This window comes from Heloderma suspectum, chromosome 1 (assembly GCF_057233095.1).
Source record: "Heloderma suspectum isolate Gila_16-S chromosome 1, 16-S_ref, whole genome shotgun sequence".
Classification (NCBI taxonomy): domain Eukaryota; kingdom Metazoa; phylum Chordata; class Lepidosauria; order Squamata; family Helodermatidae; genus Heloderma; species Heloderma suspectum.
In genome coordinates, this window is record NC_139458.1 from 274,244,500 (window position 1) to 274,261,560 (window position 17,061).

At 46.7% G+C, this 17,061-nt stretch overlaps 1 long non-coding RNA gene across 1 annotated transcript in view; it reads left to right on the top strand.

The window, feature by feature from the left end:
• The first annotated feature begins 237 nt into the window (after positions 1-237).
• Positions 238-17,061, top strand: part of LOC146359122 (uncharacterized) — a 38,116-nt gene continuing 21,292 nt past the window's right edge. The window contains exon 1 of the long non-coding RNA XR_014787196.1: positions 238-347. This is a non-coding gene — a long non-coding RNA (uncharacterized LOC146359122). The remainder of the gene's footprint in view (positions 348-17,061) is intronic.

A 17,061-nucleotide genomic window follows, 5' to 3' on the forward strand; every position in this document is an offset into this window, starting at 1 on the left:
CCACATGTGCCTTAAGGAGTTTGACATGCTGGCAAGACACAGGCAGGGCTCCGCCCTCCGTACCTCCTCTGACGGTCTGTGTACTTATCATTATGTGCAATCAAACACATGAAGACCAAGGTTATCAATCACCACATTTGACTAATGGCAAATACTTCCACTATGAGAAATGTCACAAGGAAACACCCATGTTTGTTCATTTTCAGTGTTAAATGTAAGCATGGAGCCTTTGTGTTTGGGCCATGACACTCTTATGTGGGAAAAAACACTGCCTTCAAATTCTTTTCCCACGACAGATCAACCTTTCAGGAAATGATCCCTATTCAGCAAACAAGCTCAAGCTATAGGTAAGCAGGCAGTCTGCAGGCCTTTCTGTAGACAGATGGTCATATTTAATTATTTGGGAAAGCGGTTTGGAAGTGGAAGCTTCTCAGTCCCAGAATTCCTGGGAAAGTAAGCAAGCTCCTTAGTGTTTTTAACCTAGGGCTATCTCACTGCAATGATTCTGGATCATCTATGCACTGTATTCATTAACCTGATTATTGTTTTTTTACTGGATAAAAAGCTTGGTGAGCTGCAAAGATTGGATTTCCTTCTTCCAGAGTTTATCACCTTAGGTGCTTTCTCTAATTTTTACATGTTAAAATATGGTGACAGCTTCATGCTAAATTGTTGCATACAGCCACCCAAGGTTTTTAACTGATACCCCCAATCTTAAACATTTTTTCTGTGATATTTTGAAAAGTGAGAGAGAGTGGTGTTGGAATTGTTGGAATCTGTTTTCTAATCTCAGATAAGCATGGGGACAGGCTGTCCTTAATCACTGGTGAGAAAATGACATTCTGTATGCTCAGAGGCGCTCTTGCTATTAAAGCTTTGGGACTGCAGGCAAATCATGGAATCATAGAATAGTAGGGTTGGAAGGGGCCTATAAGACCATCAAGTCCAACCCCAAATATATTCAGGCTTGTTAACAGCTATGGCTCTCGTACTGAAAACAGATTCCTTGTAGGTAAAGTAATAACAAAGAGAGCACCTCTGAGCCTACATAGAATGCCTCATTTAATAAGCCATTAGTTTTTGTAGTGTGGCACTTGGGACAGCACCTTGCCTTATCTTAGGCGGGTATTTGCTGATGAAGGGGATATTAGAATCAAGTTTAAATTTGAACCAGGTTGTTGTTGTTGTTCAGTCGTTCAGTCGTGTCCGACTCTTCGTGACCCCATGGACCATAGCACGCCAGGCCTTCCTGTCCTGCGCTCTCTCCCGGAGCGTGCTCAAGTTCATATTCATTGCATCAGTGATGCTATCTAGCCATCTCATCCTCTGCCATCCCCTTCTCCTTTTGCCTTCAGTCTTTCCCAGCATCAGGGTCTTTTCCAGGGAGTTTTCTCTTCGCATTAGGTGGCCAAAATATTGGAGCTTCAGCTTCAGTATCTGTCCTTCCAATGAGCACTGAGGGTTGATTTCCTTTAGGATGGACTGATTTGACCTCCTTGCAGTCCAGGGGACTCGTAAGAGTCTTCTCCAGCACCACAGTTCGAAAGCATCAATTCTTCGGCGCTCAGCCTTCCTTATAGTCCAGCTCTCACAGCCATACATTACTACTGGGAAAACCATAGCTTTGATTAGACGGACCTTTGTCGGCAAGGTGATGTCTCTGCTTCTTACTATGCTGTCTAGGTTTGCCATAGCTTTCCTCCCAAGGAGCAAGCATCTTTTAATTTCATGGCTACAGTCACCGTCTGCGGTGATCTTGGAGCCCAAGAAAGTAAAATCTGTCACTGCTTCCATTTCTTCCCCTTCTATATGTCAGGAAGTGATAGGGCCAGATGCCATGTTGCCCTTCTTTGGAATTGGAATGTAAACTGACCTTTTCCAGTCTTGTGGCCACTGTTGAGTGTTCCAGATTTGTTGGCATATTGAATGCAGCACTTTAACAGCATCATCTTTTAGGATTTTAAATAGCTCAGCTGGAATACTGTCATCTCCGCTAGCTTTGTTGTTACTAATGCTTCCTAAGGCCCACTTGACTTCACTCTCTAGGATGTCCGGCTCAAGTTCAGTGACCGCACTATCATGAACCAGGTAGTAGAATCTATAAAATGTTAGTAATGCAATCAAGAACAATGAATAGACAGCAGAACTATAGTCATCTCAAAATCAGCTTTTCTATTTCACTTGGGAAGTCTGGCCTTTTCTGCGACTGTAACTCCCCTGTTCAGCAGATTCAGAATTCATTCCTAAAACGAGGTTTCTCTTAGGGCTGTGTACCACTTCGAAGCCGAATCCCGAAATGAATTGGGGTGCTTCGAGGAGGCGGGGCATTCATTGAGCTCTGAAGCAGGTCAGAATAGCCCTGATATGGTCCAAAGCGAAGCAGGTTGCCCCCAAAGCACTTTGGTGCACCTAGGACATTCGGAGCTATTCTGAAGCTATCTCTAAAATGTATCAACTTGTGAAAGATCGGGGAGGGGTGAAGAGGAGACGGAGGGGGAAATGGTGGGCTTGGGCAAATGGCAATTCTAGTTGCCAGATTAGGGCTGAACTTAACCCAGAAATCTCCAATCAGTGACAGTGGTGGAGGGGCGGGGAGTGCTGTATATCACAGGAGATCTGTCTGCTTTCATTTCACTGTGAGACAGAGTTGGTTATCTTTCTTAAAAAATATACAAAACAACAGCAACAACAGCAAACCTTTTCTCTTCTGTCACACTTTATAGTGTACTCCCTACCCATCCTCCAGCTTGTAGGTAGTTTTTCTTTCTGCATCTCCTTCTCTTTTGCTCATGTGTGTGTGTGCTGTGTGTGTGCGCAGAGCACTACACATGAGTCCATACAATATAGTGGGCAAAGCACAACACGTTTATGATACACTTTATACAATATATAATATATAGTGGGCAAAGCCCTACACAATTTGTATACTGTGGTGCAAAGCCAGCCCAATATGAGGCATCTAAGGGGCCTTGGCAGGGGCAGAGGTGGGCGTGGTGCTGGTGGGACCAGCAGCACCGGTAGCCAGGCTGGCTCACCCTCAGTCCGGATAGTGCATCCTGGTCTAGGGCAGCAGCGTGTGGAGGCCAGTCGCAGTGCCTGGAAGTCACTGTTCGAGGAGGCTGGTGCAGGCAGCAGCAGCAGCAGCCTGGCAAAAGGAGCAACATCTCCTTCTCATGTAGTGGAAGAGGGGAGCCCGCTGAAGGATGTCACGTCAGAGGTTCCTGATGTCCTGAGCGTGGTAGAGAGTCAAGAGGAGGAGATCCTCCAGGGTGTGGAGGGGGATGAGCAGCAGGCAGAGGCTCCACCACCCGACCCCTCTTCCGTTGTTCCCCCACTCCTGGGGGGAGCCCCAAGACTCAAGGCAGGCAGTCTCTGTCTCCACAGAAATGGCATGGCAGCTTTGTGTGGGGCCACTCTGAGGTGGGAGTGGATCCCAGCACTGCTGTCTGTCACCACTGCAAGGCGTCTCCGAGCAGGGGGGAAAGCCAGGCCACTAAACCACTACCAGCCTGCTCCTGCACTTAAGGAGGCAGCACCAATTGCTCTTGCTTGGGGAAGAGGCCCCCATATCCCAGCAGCCAGGCAGCAGGGGAAAGCAGAAGGCTGGAGGTGCTGGAGCTCCTACAAGTTCTCTCCCACCCCCAAGAGGCTTAGGCGGGCCACTATGGAAGGGATGGGGTGGGAGAAGTATGGGTCCACAAGGTGGAGGTTTCCAACACCCGACCAGATCACCAGCTGCATCAGTGAGATGGTGGCATTGGATTTTCATTGAAAATGTGGGGTTCAAGAGGTTGATGGCCCTTGTGGTGCCTTACTACAAGCTGCTGTGTTGCACCACCCTTAGCAGGTGGGTGGTGCCCTCCCTCTATCTGGCATGCAGGGAGAAAGTACTGGGCCATCTGTAGAGTAGCAGAGCTTGGTGGCTGAATGTCACAAGCCTAACTCTTACTTGCTCTCTGCTGCACCCATTGCCCATCACTGCTTCTCCTCTGCCAGCCCCTGCCTGCCAGCCTTGTGCCAGCCCAGTGCCCATGCAGCGCCCCTTCCCATAGATGCCTCTCCTTCTCCTCTGCCATTACTGTTTCCCCAGGTAATGTGTATTCCATTCAGCCAAACAGAGCCTGAGGTTGTCCAGTGTGAAGCTGAATAGGAAAGTACTAGGGGAGAGGGTTGCTTTGCACTTCAAAAAAACCCTACACCATAGTTTAGGGATAGTGACCTCCTTCTAATCAACTCTTAAACACCTAACTTCTCAGAAACTCAAACCAAAGGTAATAAAGGGATAATCAGAGAACAACACATTTTACCTGTGCTTAGCACAAAAACTACTATACCAAACTATCTGAAGTTTGGCAGATTCAGTCACTTGCATTGGCTGCCAGTTGCCCAGAATTCATGCCAGTTGCCCAGAATTTTTTTTTCTTTTATTGGAATGGCGGCGGTGGCAGCCGGTCGAAAGACCAGCTGCCGCCCCCGCCCCTGACGAAGACCTGACGAACCGCCGCCGGGAGGGACATTCATGAAAAGTAAGTCCTGTCCTGGGGGGGGGGGGTGCGAGGGGCGGGGGGGTGCGGAGAATTTCTCCCTGAAACTACTTCGGGGGGCCGAACACATTGGCACTCGGCCCCCTGAAGTTTCAGGGAGAAATTCTCCCCCATCCCTATCCTGAAGTCTATTTGTTACTCTGTCTGTTTTGATATTGTATTCAAGCTCCAGTCCTCCTCCTCCTATCTCAGCTCTCTTCCTCTGACAACCTCTCTTGCCTTTGCTATCCACTCCACTGAAGCTCATTTACTATAGGGCCTCTCTGTTAAGATCGTAAGAATTGCCTTGGTGGATCAGACCAAAGTCTATGTAGCCCACTATGCTGTTTCTGACATTTATTGGAACTGATAAGACAGTAGCCATTGTTTGTGGTTTATCCTTAGCATCTCATATTCAGAGAAATCCTGCCTCTGTATGCGGAGGTTACATTTAGCTGTTGTGGCTAATAGATGTTGATAAATCTATTATCCTAATTTTTTTAAAAAAATAATAGTTTTTCTATACCACTCTTCTAGACCAATCAAGGCAGTTTACAAAATGTCCAAATCATGAAAACCTTAGTCAGATAAAAACAGAATAAAACAGTAAAAACAACATTAAAAACTATAACAACAGTTTAACAAGCCAAGCTAAAAATATGCGTCTTGATCCTCTTCTGAGCACTCAGGCCAGATCTACACCTTATGTCATATTGATACGATCCCATCATGGTGACGCTGTATCCTGCTTGCACATTTATACCTCGCAGACCACGCAGTGACATCTGTTGCAGTATTTTGGAATAAAAATAATACAGAATAAAAAGTGAGAAATGACGCTAGAGAAGCAGTATACAGAATATGTAATGTGCGCCAACAGTTATCAGTGCACTTCAATACTGATAAAAAGCACTAGTGTAGATCTAGCCTCAGAGAGTGGGGACCAGCTGCAATTCCACAGGGAGCTCATTCCAGAGTTTGGAAGCAACACAGGAGAAAGCCCTTTCCAATGTGCCCAACAAGCGAGCCTCTGTAAATGAAGGTGTTTTCGAAAGGGCCTCTCCTGCTGGTCTTAATAACCGAGCAGGTTCATACTGAGATAGACAGTCCCTCAGATAACTAGACCCTACGCCAGTTAGAGCTTTAAAAGTTGACACCAACACCTTGAGTTGAGCCTAGAAAACAACTGGCAACCAGTCTTTAAGTATATGATCACAATACCATGTACCGGTCAGCAGCCTAGCTGACACATTTTGCACCAATTGAAGCTTCCGGACACTCTGCAAGGGTAGCCCCACATAGAGTGTATTGCAATAGTCTAACTGTGATGTAACCAAACCATGGATAACTGCTGCCAGGCCATGTTTTAAAACAAACGTATCATATAAGCTAGCGTTCTACTCTCCCCTTCCCATCTCCATGCTTTTGGCCATGTTGGCCCCTGCAACTCAAACAGGCTCCTTCCTCTTCTCTCTGAAGCCATTTCTTTTAACATCTGCCTCAAGGCACATCCTTCTGCAAAGCTTTTCTTGGACAAGCCTCTCCTCGCTTGTTCCCCCAGCACCGCCTGTCTTTTCCTGTAAACCATTCCTTCTACTCACACCATATTGTCTATCTAATGTTGGCAGAAACCACATCACTTCTCTATTTTATACAGCGTCCAGCACATGATTGGGTTGCATAAAAAATAACAGTGGTAACATTAATAGAAACAGCACTATTTGGGTTCCCCTTATCCATGTAATACTGTATCCATAGCAATCCTGAGTAAAGGATGTGATGTTTTAAGAGTAGGAAAGGGTGTTTAGGAACACCTTTGCTGTCCTTATCACACACATTTTTCCCATTAAAATCAGAAGTTCTGAAAACCATTTCTATAGGTTTTCAGCATGAGCTGTTAAAAAGCTGATTTCTCTTCTGACACTGATTGTGTTATGAGTGCCTACTGGCTAGCGCCCATTATATCACCAACATACCCCCCACACAATCCATTTGCAATGTATTTGAATTTTCTTTTTGTAAAGAGACGTATAATTATATATGTGTGCATTACTGTATATGTCCATCTTTTTTTAAAAAAGGGGGGGAGAGAATTTTGAAAGTCTGAGGCACAAGGGGAAAGGTAAAACTCACTTTTCAAAGTACGTGCCACCACTTGCAAGGTCAGTTTCACACTATGGGTGAGGAACCCTCTGTGACTGCTGACACAATGCTTCATCTGTCTTCACCCCTTGTTCATCTGAGCCTCTAATTATCTAAGTGCATTGGATGTATTCCAAGTCATTTGGCGCTCCATGACTGTACTGTTAATCTTTCCCCAAATACTTAACTCACTCAAAAAAGTGAGTGACAGTGTTTATAGCTTCTATACAGCAGCACAAGTCAAAAATTGCCGACAAAATTTAGAAATGTTTAGTCAAATGTTTGCATACCCAAAAGGTTTTGCCTTCGCCGACCACACATATATACACTCACCAGACTGAGGGCTAAATTAACCCAGATGTCTTGGAGCAAATGTCTGCCTCGGAGAGCCTGCAGTGTCATGCTCTTGGTTGCTAATAGCTACATGACTGGATCAACTGCATAATGGAGTCAACAACTCACACAGGCATTTGCCCAAGAAAACGAATGCTCATACCCACAAACTGTAGTCAAAACAGAAATGCAAAGTGCAAACAGATAAAGCTGCTTAAAGTACACCTGGCAGGCATGCAAGAATGAGATGAGTATAGAGATGGTGTTATCTAATGGATTTAGTGGCCTCAAATGGCAATGCTAATGTTCCCTACTTCCCACACATCTTGTAATCTACCACTGCAGGCTGGAAGCTGTTGTTCAGTGTCAGCATTCAAGGGCTTAGTAGTACCAGATGAACCCACTGCACCCATCCTCTTCAGTATAAGGGTCAGAAATCATGGCGCCAGAGAACATCAGTGTGTAACCATATGTGAAAAGGAAACCATGCACGCACTTTGATCCCTTAGTATGGCAAGACTAAGGACCAGTTTGCACTGGCTGTTTGATATCTTATTTATTTATGTTCTTCAACATTCATAGAAAGGACTATAAAATGACTGATAACTTAGGTAACTTTGGACCGTACTTTAAAATGTGGATGGAAATATAAAATAAGGATTGCTTTTGCATGAAAAGTACATCCATTTCCTCTAGGAAATGATAGCATAAAAAAAGATACAAAATTAATTAAGAATTTCTAACTTAAGATGATTTAATGGGGAATTCAGATCTAGGATTTGTATGGGAAACATTGAAAGCATACATTTGGGGGTCAGTATTGCATCATACTTAAAGAAAAGAAAGCTTAGGTTGCAATCCTACATACACACTTACCTGGGAGCAATGTCTGATTAGACCTGTATTAATTAGACCTGTATTGGCTTGTGCTGTTAGAGAACCATTGGAACTTGTCCAGAAAATACAGGAGCTAGAGAGCAAATATAAAGGTCAACCAACTAGAGAATGAGGGCCAAAGTAGCTATGATGCAGGAGATTTCTCATTAGGATCCCTATGTTAAAAAAAAAAAAAAACATCCACAGGGAACACCCAGACCCAATCAAATTAGAATTATGGCATGGGCAGGAGGACTTCAATCATTTTCCAGCATAATATTGTCCTGATTTAATACACACACACACACCCATGGTCAGTTTTAATCCCGGGGCAATTTAAATCAGGAAAACAGCATGATAGGAAAGAGTTATAAGCCCCCCTTCCCAGCACCATGATTCCAATGGGAAGGCAGGGACAGCTGCTATTATTATTACTATTATTATTTTAACTGCAGGAGATCATAGTAATGGATATCCCACATTACATCTAGTTGCACCTTCAAAGTTAGAAGTGTCAAAAATATTCCTGGCTATAAAATATACATATCAAGCAGAAAAGGCCTCACTTTAGATACTAGGCAGAAATACTTTGAAACTGGTAACAGACAAAGGAGACAGAGGCAAAGAGGTAAGTGGGCTGCAGGAAGCCCAGGGGGGTGTCGTTTATCCTTCTGAGTGGCTGTGAGCTTACCAGGTGCTCCTGAGAGCTCCAACTGAATTGGGGGGGATAGCCTGAGTACTCCCAGCAGCTGTGTGGGCGGGAAGCTTCAGCCTGTTTCCCGCCTCCCAGCTGAGCAGAGCAGAGCAGAGCAGAGGAAGCTGCTCCAGCTGGTCCAGGGACTACAGAAGCAAGCAGGTTCCCAGAGAGCAAGCAACCAGAGCAAGCGGACAAGGGGAGCAAACAGGAGTTGGCCAGGGGAGTTCGGCAGGGGAGGTCAAGGGGGAGGCCCCTAACATTCTTTTATTGGTTTTTTTTTAATAATTGTAACACACACTTGCTTTTAACCTCTAGTGAGTAGAGGAGCAGGCACAGGCTAGTCTAGAACTATCGGAAAGCTAGACACAAAAAGGGAAAAGAGGCTATGGAAGGACAAGAATCTTCAGTGGTAGTGACCTGCAAGGTGTGTGCAATGTTTGTTTTCTTGCCTGAGAACAACATTGCCTACACCTGCAACAAGTGCAAGTTGATCACGCTACTGGAAGAAAAAGTAAGAGGACTGGAGCGGCAACTGTCGACCCTTCGGGAAATAATAGAACATGAAGAATTGTTGGACAGAATGGTGGAACTACAGCAGCAAAGTGAAGACTAGAAGCTTGAAGAGCAACAGCAAGCTGAGGCAGAAGTGGGAAATACTGAGATGAGGAAAAATGCAGTAAAGGATACTCCTTGGAAAAGAGTGACAGTTAGGAGAAGAAGAAGTAGACGCCACTCTGCACCAGTGGAAGCAGTGGAGCTGTGGAACAGATTCCAGGTACTTGAGGATGAGACTGGAGGACAGCCTGCAGAGGAAGGAGTACAGGGGAACCTGCATGAGAGTGAGCAAGAGGCTGAAGGTCAGTCAAGCAGAGGCGATGAAACCCAGGCCTACAAGAAGAAGAGAACAGTAGTAGTAGTGGGAGACTCCTTGCTGCGTGGGATCGAGACCCAAGTATGTTGCAAAGACCCGTGGACTCGCCAGGTATGTTATCTCCCAGGAGGACGGATTAGAGACGTGACTGAAAGCTTGCCTGCACTCATAAAGCCCACTGACAGGTATCCCTTTCTTCTCATCCATGTGGGAACAAATGATACTGCCAAGCGGAGCTACGAAGAAGTCACGTCAGACTTTGAAGCTTTGGGAAGGAAACTCAAGAACTTTGGGGCCCAGATCGTTTTCTCATCCATCCTTCCAGTAGTTGGAAGAGGGACAGAAAGGGAACAAAAAATACTCCGGGTGAATGACTGGCTACGAAGGTGGTGCCCGCGCGAGAGATTTGGATTCTAGGACCATGGGCTATACTTCCTGGAAGATGGGCTGTTGGCAAGGGACGGGTTGCACCTCACAAAGGATGGGCAGAATGTGTTTGGCCACAGCATGAAGAACTTCATCAGGAGGGAGACATAAAGTTGGGGGTAACAATGGATGAAGGCTCATGCACCACAATGGAGAGAACAGCTCTAATAGCGCTCAATAATAGTCTTCAGAAACATGTAGGAAGAAAGCCAGACTGTAAAGCACATGGTCTTCTATGTCTATACACTAATGCCCAGAGTATGGGAAACAAACACAACAAACTTAAACTCTTAATACAAGAGTGAAATTATGACTTGATAGGTATAACTGAGACTTGGTGGGATGACTCTCATGACTGGAATACAGCAATTGAAAGATATACCTTGTTCAAAAAGAACAGGAGGAACAGAAAGGGAGGTGGGATTGCACTGCATGTGAAAAATACATATCTCTGCACTGAAATACAGAAGGAAGAGCTTGGTAGCCCCATGGAGAGCATCTGGATCAAAAAAAAATGGCGCAAAGAATAAAAGGGACCTGGTGGTTGGAGTCTACTGCCGGCCACCCAATCAAGGAGAAGACAAGGATGAAACTTTTGAAAAGCAAATAGCCAATGTTTCAAGGAAGCATGCTGTAGTAGTAATGGGGGACTTCAATTTTCCTGATATTTGTTGGGAGACAAATTCTGCAAAACATGGCCCCTCCAGGAAATTCCTGACTTGTGTGTCGGATAACTTCCTCCTACAGAAAGTAGAGGAAGAAACTAGAGGATCGGCTATCCTTGGCTTGATCCTAACCAACAGAGATGACTTAGTGGATAAAATATCCACTTAGCGGGGCTGCCAGAGGCTGCTCGGGAAGGAGCCTGGGGAAGGAGGACCAGCCAGCAGCTGCACCAGGTGGATCCTGAGCCTGAGCCTGCTTCTGCCCCCGCCCACAGGTACTTAAGGCGGGGCTGCCAGAGGCTGCTCGGGAAGGAGCCTGGGGAAGGAGGACCAGCCAGCAGCTGCACCAGGTGGATCCTGGGCCTGAGCCTGCTTCTGCCCCTGCCCACAGGTACTTAAGGCGGGGCTGCCAGAGGCTGCTCGGGAAGGAGCACTTAGCGTCGCACTTGGAGTCGCGTAGGACCTGAAGATCTACCCACCTGCCTCTCCAGAGACGCCAGCAGCCACAACACCAGCAGCAAATAGCAGCAGCAGCAGAGGGCAGCAGCTTTAAAGACCAGGGGAAGGGGCAAACATGGACTATCTGCTCCTTCTTAGCTGCTGTTCTCTTTTATCTCTTTTATATTCTTTTAAACTGTTGTGTATTTTATATCTTAATATTTTAATATGTGCCTGGGAGGACTATTGGGCAACTCAGGGGGTGGGGGAGGTGCCACCATAACTGTGGTCACGGGCAGGGGGAGGTATGGCGTTGGGGGATTAACAGGCCAGCTGAGGAGAAGAGGGGCTAGACACCTTACAGCTGTCCCCTCTTCTGGTTCTTCCCCCAACCTGATGGTTCCTGGCAGCCTTACCAGTCTGCCCTCGGGTCTGGTGGTGCTGCTGCTGAATGCCAGGTCGGCCCAAAATAAGACCTCCCTCATCCATGATTTGATTGTGGATGAGGGGGCTGACCTGGCATGTATTACTGAGACCTGGGTGGGGGAACTGGGAGGGGTCACTCTCTCCCAGCTGTGCCCTCCTGGGTACTCGGTGCAGCACCAACACCAACTTGAGGGTCGGAGAGGGGGGGTTGCCGTGGTCTATAGGAATTCAATCTCCCTCTCCAGGCTTCCTGCTCATTCGAGTGCAGATCTTGAGTGTCTGTACCTTGTGTTGGGTACCAGGGACAGATTAGGGATTCTGTTGGTGTACCGCCCACCCCACTGCCCATCGGACTCCCTGCCTGAGCTGACGGAGGTGGTCTCGGACTTGGTGTTGAGGACCCCCAGGATGATGGTCCTGGGGGATCTCAACTTCCATGCCGAGGCCGCTGTATCCAGGGCGGCTCAGGACTTCATGGCCGCCATGACAACCATGGGGCTGTCCCAACATGTCATCGGCCCAACGCATGTAAAAGGACACACGCTTGATCTGGTTTTCTCGACTGGGCAGGAGGATGGTGATCTGAAAGTGGAGGAATTAACATCTGTCCCTTTGTCATGGTCAGATCACTTCCTGCTGAGGTTTAGACTTCTGGCGGCCTTTCCCCTCTGCAAGGGTGGGGGACCTATTAAAATGGTCCGCCCCCGGAGATTAATGGATTCCGATGGATTCCAGAGGGCTCTGGGGGATTTTCCTGCTGGTATGGCTGGTGCTCCTGTCGAAGCCCAGGTCGCTCTGTGGAATGCAGAGATGACTCGGGCGGTTGACACGATCGCACCCAAGCACCCTCTCCCTCTGAGCAGAGCCCGGCCAGCTCCTTGGTATACACCTGAGCTGAGGGCAATGAAGCAAGAGGGGAGACGGCTAGAACGCAGGTGGAGGAAAACTTGTGCTGAGTCTGACCGAACACAGGTAAGAGCCCACTATCGAGCCTACTCTGTGGCGGTGAGGGTGGCAAAGAGGCAGTTCTTTTCCACCAGCATTGCATCTTCTCAGTGTCGTCCGGCGGAGCTTTTCCGAGTGGTTCGCGGCCTGTTACATTCTGGGCCAGGGAGAGAGATGGTGGAACCCTCAGTAGCACGCTGTGACGAGTTTGCGCGGCACTTTGAGGATAAAGTCGCTCAGATTCGTCATGAATTGGACACCACCATTAATGCAGTTCCATTGGTAGAGGCGTTCAGAGCACCGTCTGGTCCAGTTTTATTGGATGAGTTTCAGTTACTGAGGCCTGAGGATGCGGACAAGGTGCTTGGCCAAGTCCGATCGACCACTTGTGTGCTTGACCCTTGCCCTTCATGGCTTATTAAATCAAACAAGGAGAGGTTGTCCGGCTGGGTCCAGGAGGTTGTAAATTCCTCCTAGAGAGAGGGAGTGGTGCCTGCTGCTTTAAAAGAGGCAGTAATTAGACCACTCCTGAAAAAGCCTAACCTGGACCCAGAGGATGTTAACAATTATAGGCCAGTGGCCAACATCCCCTTCCTGGGCAAGGTGCTTGAGCGGGTGGTTGTAGGACAGCTCCAGGCACTCTTGAATGAAACGGATTATCTAGATCCATTTCAATCGGGCTTCAGGCCTGGTTTTGGAACGGAAACTGCCTTGGTCGCCCTGTGGGATGACCTCTGCCGGGAGAGGGACAGGGGGACTGTGACCCTGTTGATTCTCCTGGACCTCTCAGCGGCTTTCGATACCATCGACCATGGTATCCTTCTGGATAGGTTGTCTGGGTTGGGAGTTGGAGGCACTGCACTACAGTGGTTCCGCTCCTACTTGGATGGCCGATTCCAGAAGGTGGTGCTGGGGGATTATTGCTCTGTGCCATGGCAATTGTGCCATGGGGTTCCACAGGGCTCTATTTTATCCCCCATGCTGTTTAACATCTACATGAAACCGCTGGGGGAGGTTATCCGGAGGTGTGGGCTGAGGTGCCATCAATATGCGGATGACACCCAGCTCTACCTCTCTTTCTCATCAAAACCAGGTGAGGCAGTGGCTGTTCTGAACCAGTGCCTGGGCACGGTAATGGACTGGATGAGGGCTAATAAACTGAAACTCAATCCAGACAAGACGGAGGGTGGGTGGTTCATCTGCCCGGCTAGGTGATATTCAACCTGTTCTGGAGGGGGTTGCACTCCCCCTAAAGGATCAGGTTCGTAGTTTGGGGGTGCTCTTGGATCCAGAACTGTCACTTGAGACACAGGTGAACTCAGTGGCACGGAGCACTTTTTATCAGCTTAGGCTGGTATACCAACTACGCCCTTATCTGGACAGAGATAGCCTAGCTACAGTTATCCATGCTCTGATAACTTCTCGTCTGGATTACTGCAATGCGTTATACGTGGGGCTGCCTTTGAAAACGGTCCGGAAACTTCAGCTGGTCCAAAATAGGGCAGCAAGATTGTTAACAGGGACTGGCCTGTGAGCTCATATTACACCAGTACTTTTCCAGCTGCACTGGCTGCCAGTCCATTTCCGGGCCCGATTCAAAGTGCTGGTGTTAACATTCAAAGCCCTTAACGGCTTGGGGCCAGGTTACCTGAAGGATCACCTCCTCCCATATGTGCCTGCCCGGACCTTAAGATCATCAGCAGCAGCCCTTCTCCATGAGCCCCTGCCAAAGGAAGTGAGGCGGGTGGCTACTAGGAGGAGGGCTTTTTCTGCTGTGGCACCCCGGCTCTGGAATGAGCTCCCTAGTGAGGTTCGCCTGGCGCCTACATTGTACTCCTTTCGGCGCCAGGTGAAGACCTTTTTATTTTCCCAGGCATTTTAGCTTTCTAAATTTTTATCTTTGCTGTTTTAAATCTGTATTTTAAACTCCTGTACTGCTGCTAGGTTTTATTGTGGTTGTATTGTTATATTGTGGTTTTAATGTTCTATATATTTTAAATTGTTTTATTGTGTGTTGTTTGGTTTTAGTTTTTGTGAACCGCCCAGAGAGCTTCGGCTATTGGGCGGTATAGAAATGAAATAAATAAATAAAATAGCAGTTACAGGAACTCTGGGAGAAAGCGACCATGTTATACTTGAGTTCTTGGTTCTAAGGGAAGCAAAAGCTGAGTGTATTCAAATGCGTACCCTGGATTTTAGGAAAGCTGATTTTGATAAACTCAGAACAATGATCAGTAAGGACCCATGGCAAGCGACTCTAATGAGAAAAGGTCCAAAATGGGTGGGAGCTTTTAAAAAAGGAAATTCTCAAGGCACAATTACAAACAATTCCAACAAGAAGAAAAGGTGGAAGACAACAGAAGAAGCCAATGTGGCTTCACAAAAAGCTTAGGGATGACCTGAAAACAAAAAAGGACACATATAGGAAGTGGAAAGAAGGCCAAGCAACAAAGGAAGAGTACAGGCAGGTAGAACAGAATTGCAGGGATGGCGTCAGGAAGGCTAAAGCTGAGAAAGAGCGGAGGTTAGCAAAGGATGCTAAAAGCAACAAAAAGGCTTTCTTCAGATACATGCATAGTAAAAGACAGAGGAAAGAAACGGTGGTTCAGCTATTAAATAAGGATGGCAAAATGATAACAGATGACAAAGAAAAGCAGAGGTGCTCAATTCCTACTTTGGCTCAGTCTTCTCCCAAAAGAGGGTCTATGAGCCCCCTGGCAAAGGCAAAGTACAGGCTGAAGGGCAGGATTGCAGCTTGAGATCAACAGGCATATGGTCAAGGAACACCTAACTACTTTGAATGAGTTCAGAACTCCAGGGCCAGATGAACTGCATCCTAGAGTAATAAAGGAACTGGCAGAAGAACTCTCAGAACCACTGTCTTTTATCTTTGAGAAATCATGGAGGACGGGTGAAGTGCCAGATGACTGGAGGAGGGCTAATGTTGTCCCTATCTTCAAAAAGGGTAAAAAGGAGGAACCTGGGAACTACAGACCAGCCCATCTGACATCAATCCCTGGGAAAATTCTGGAGCAGATCATAAAGCAATCCAGCTGGAAGCACCTGGAAAACAATGCAGGGATTACTCAAAGCCAACATGAATTTGTCAAGAACAAATCCTGCCAGACAAATCCGATCTCATTTTTTGATCAGGTCACCTCCCTTGTGGACTGTGGGAATGCTGTAGACATCATATACCTCGACTTCAGCAAAGCTTTCAACAAAGTGCCCCATGATATCCTGATGAGCAAACTAGCTCAAAGTGGGCTAGATGAAACAACGATCTGGTGGGTCCACAGTTGGCTACAGAATCGGATTCAAAGAGCGCTTATCAATGGGATCTTCTCCAACTGGGGAGAGGTAACGAGCGGGGTAACGCAGGGCTCAGTCCTGGGCCCAGGGCTCTTCAATATTTTTATTAATTACTTGGAGGAGGAGGTACAGGGAATGCTGATCAAATTTGCAGATGACACCAAATTTGGCAGGATAGCTAATACTTTGGAAGACAGAAACAAAATTCAAAGTGATCTTCATAGACTGGAGTGCTGGGCAGAACACAACAGAATGACATTTAATAGGGATAAATGCCAAGTTCTGCACCTAGGAAAAAGAAACCAAATGCACAGTTACAAGATGGGGGATACGTGGCTCAACAATACTACAAGCGAGAAGGATCTTGGAATTGTTGTAGATCACAAGCTGAATATGAGCCAACAATGTGATATGGCTGCAAAAAAAGGCAAATGCTATTTTGGGCTGCATTAATAGAAGCATAGCTTCCAAATTCTGGGAAGTACTAGTTCCCCTCTACTCAGCACTGGTTAGGCCTCATCTGGAATACTGTGTCCAGTTCTGGGCACCACACTTTAAGAAGGATGCAGACAAACTGGAGAGGGTTCAGAGGAGGGCAACAAAGATGATCAGGGGACTGGAAACAAAGCCCTATGAAGAGAGACTGAAAGAACTGGGCATGTTTAGCCTTGAGAAGAGAAGACTGAGGGGAGATATGATAGCGCTCTTCAAGTTCTTGAAAGGCTGTCACAGAGAGGAAGGCCAGGATCTCTTCTCCATCATCCTAGAGTGCAGGACACGGAATAATGGGCTCAAGTTACAGGAAGCCAGATGGCTGAACATCAGGAAAAACTTCCTGACTGTGAGAGCAATACGACAATGGAACCAATTACCTAGGGAGGTAGTGGGCTTTCCCACACTGGAGGTATTCAAGACAAGGCTGGACAGCCATCTGTCAGGGATGCTCTGACTTGGATTCGTGCACTGAACAGGGGGTTGGACTCGATGGCCTGGTAGGCCCTTCCAACCCTTCTATTCTATGATTCTAACCAGACAAAATATCAGCAAGCGTGTTTTTGGGCAAGCAGAAACAAGTACTTACTCTGCTGATGAAAGTATCTGATGGTACCTTGTCTAAAACTATTGGGCAAATCTTAAGACGTTATAGAGAATTTTAAAAAGCTATACTCCCCACTCAAGCCACCCCATCCAAAGTAGTAATAGTCTGTTGAATATGTATTTATTTCAGATCATTTTTATCCCAGTATTTAAAAACATGTCTCCCAGATATTAAAATCACAACAATAAGCACATACAAAATTAATCATAATTTTATGAAACAATCCAAAAACTAATTAGCAGCCATGACACCAGCAGAGAGAGAATTAAAACAGTAATCATTAAAAAGCAGCAATAAAATTAAAGCTG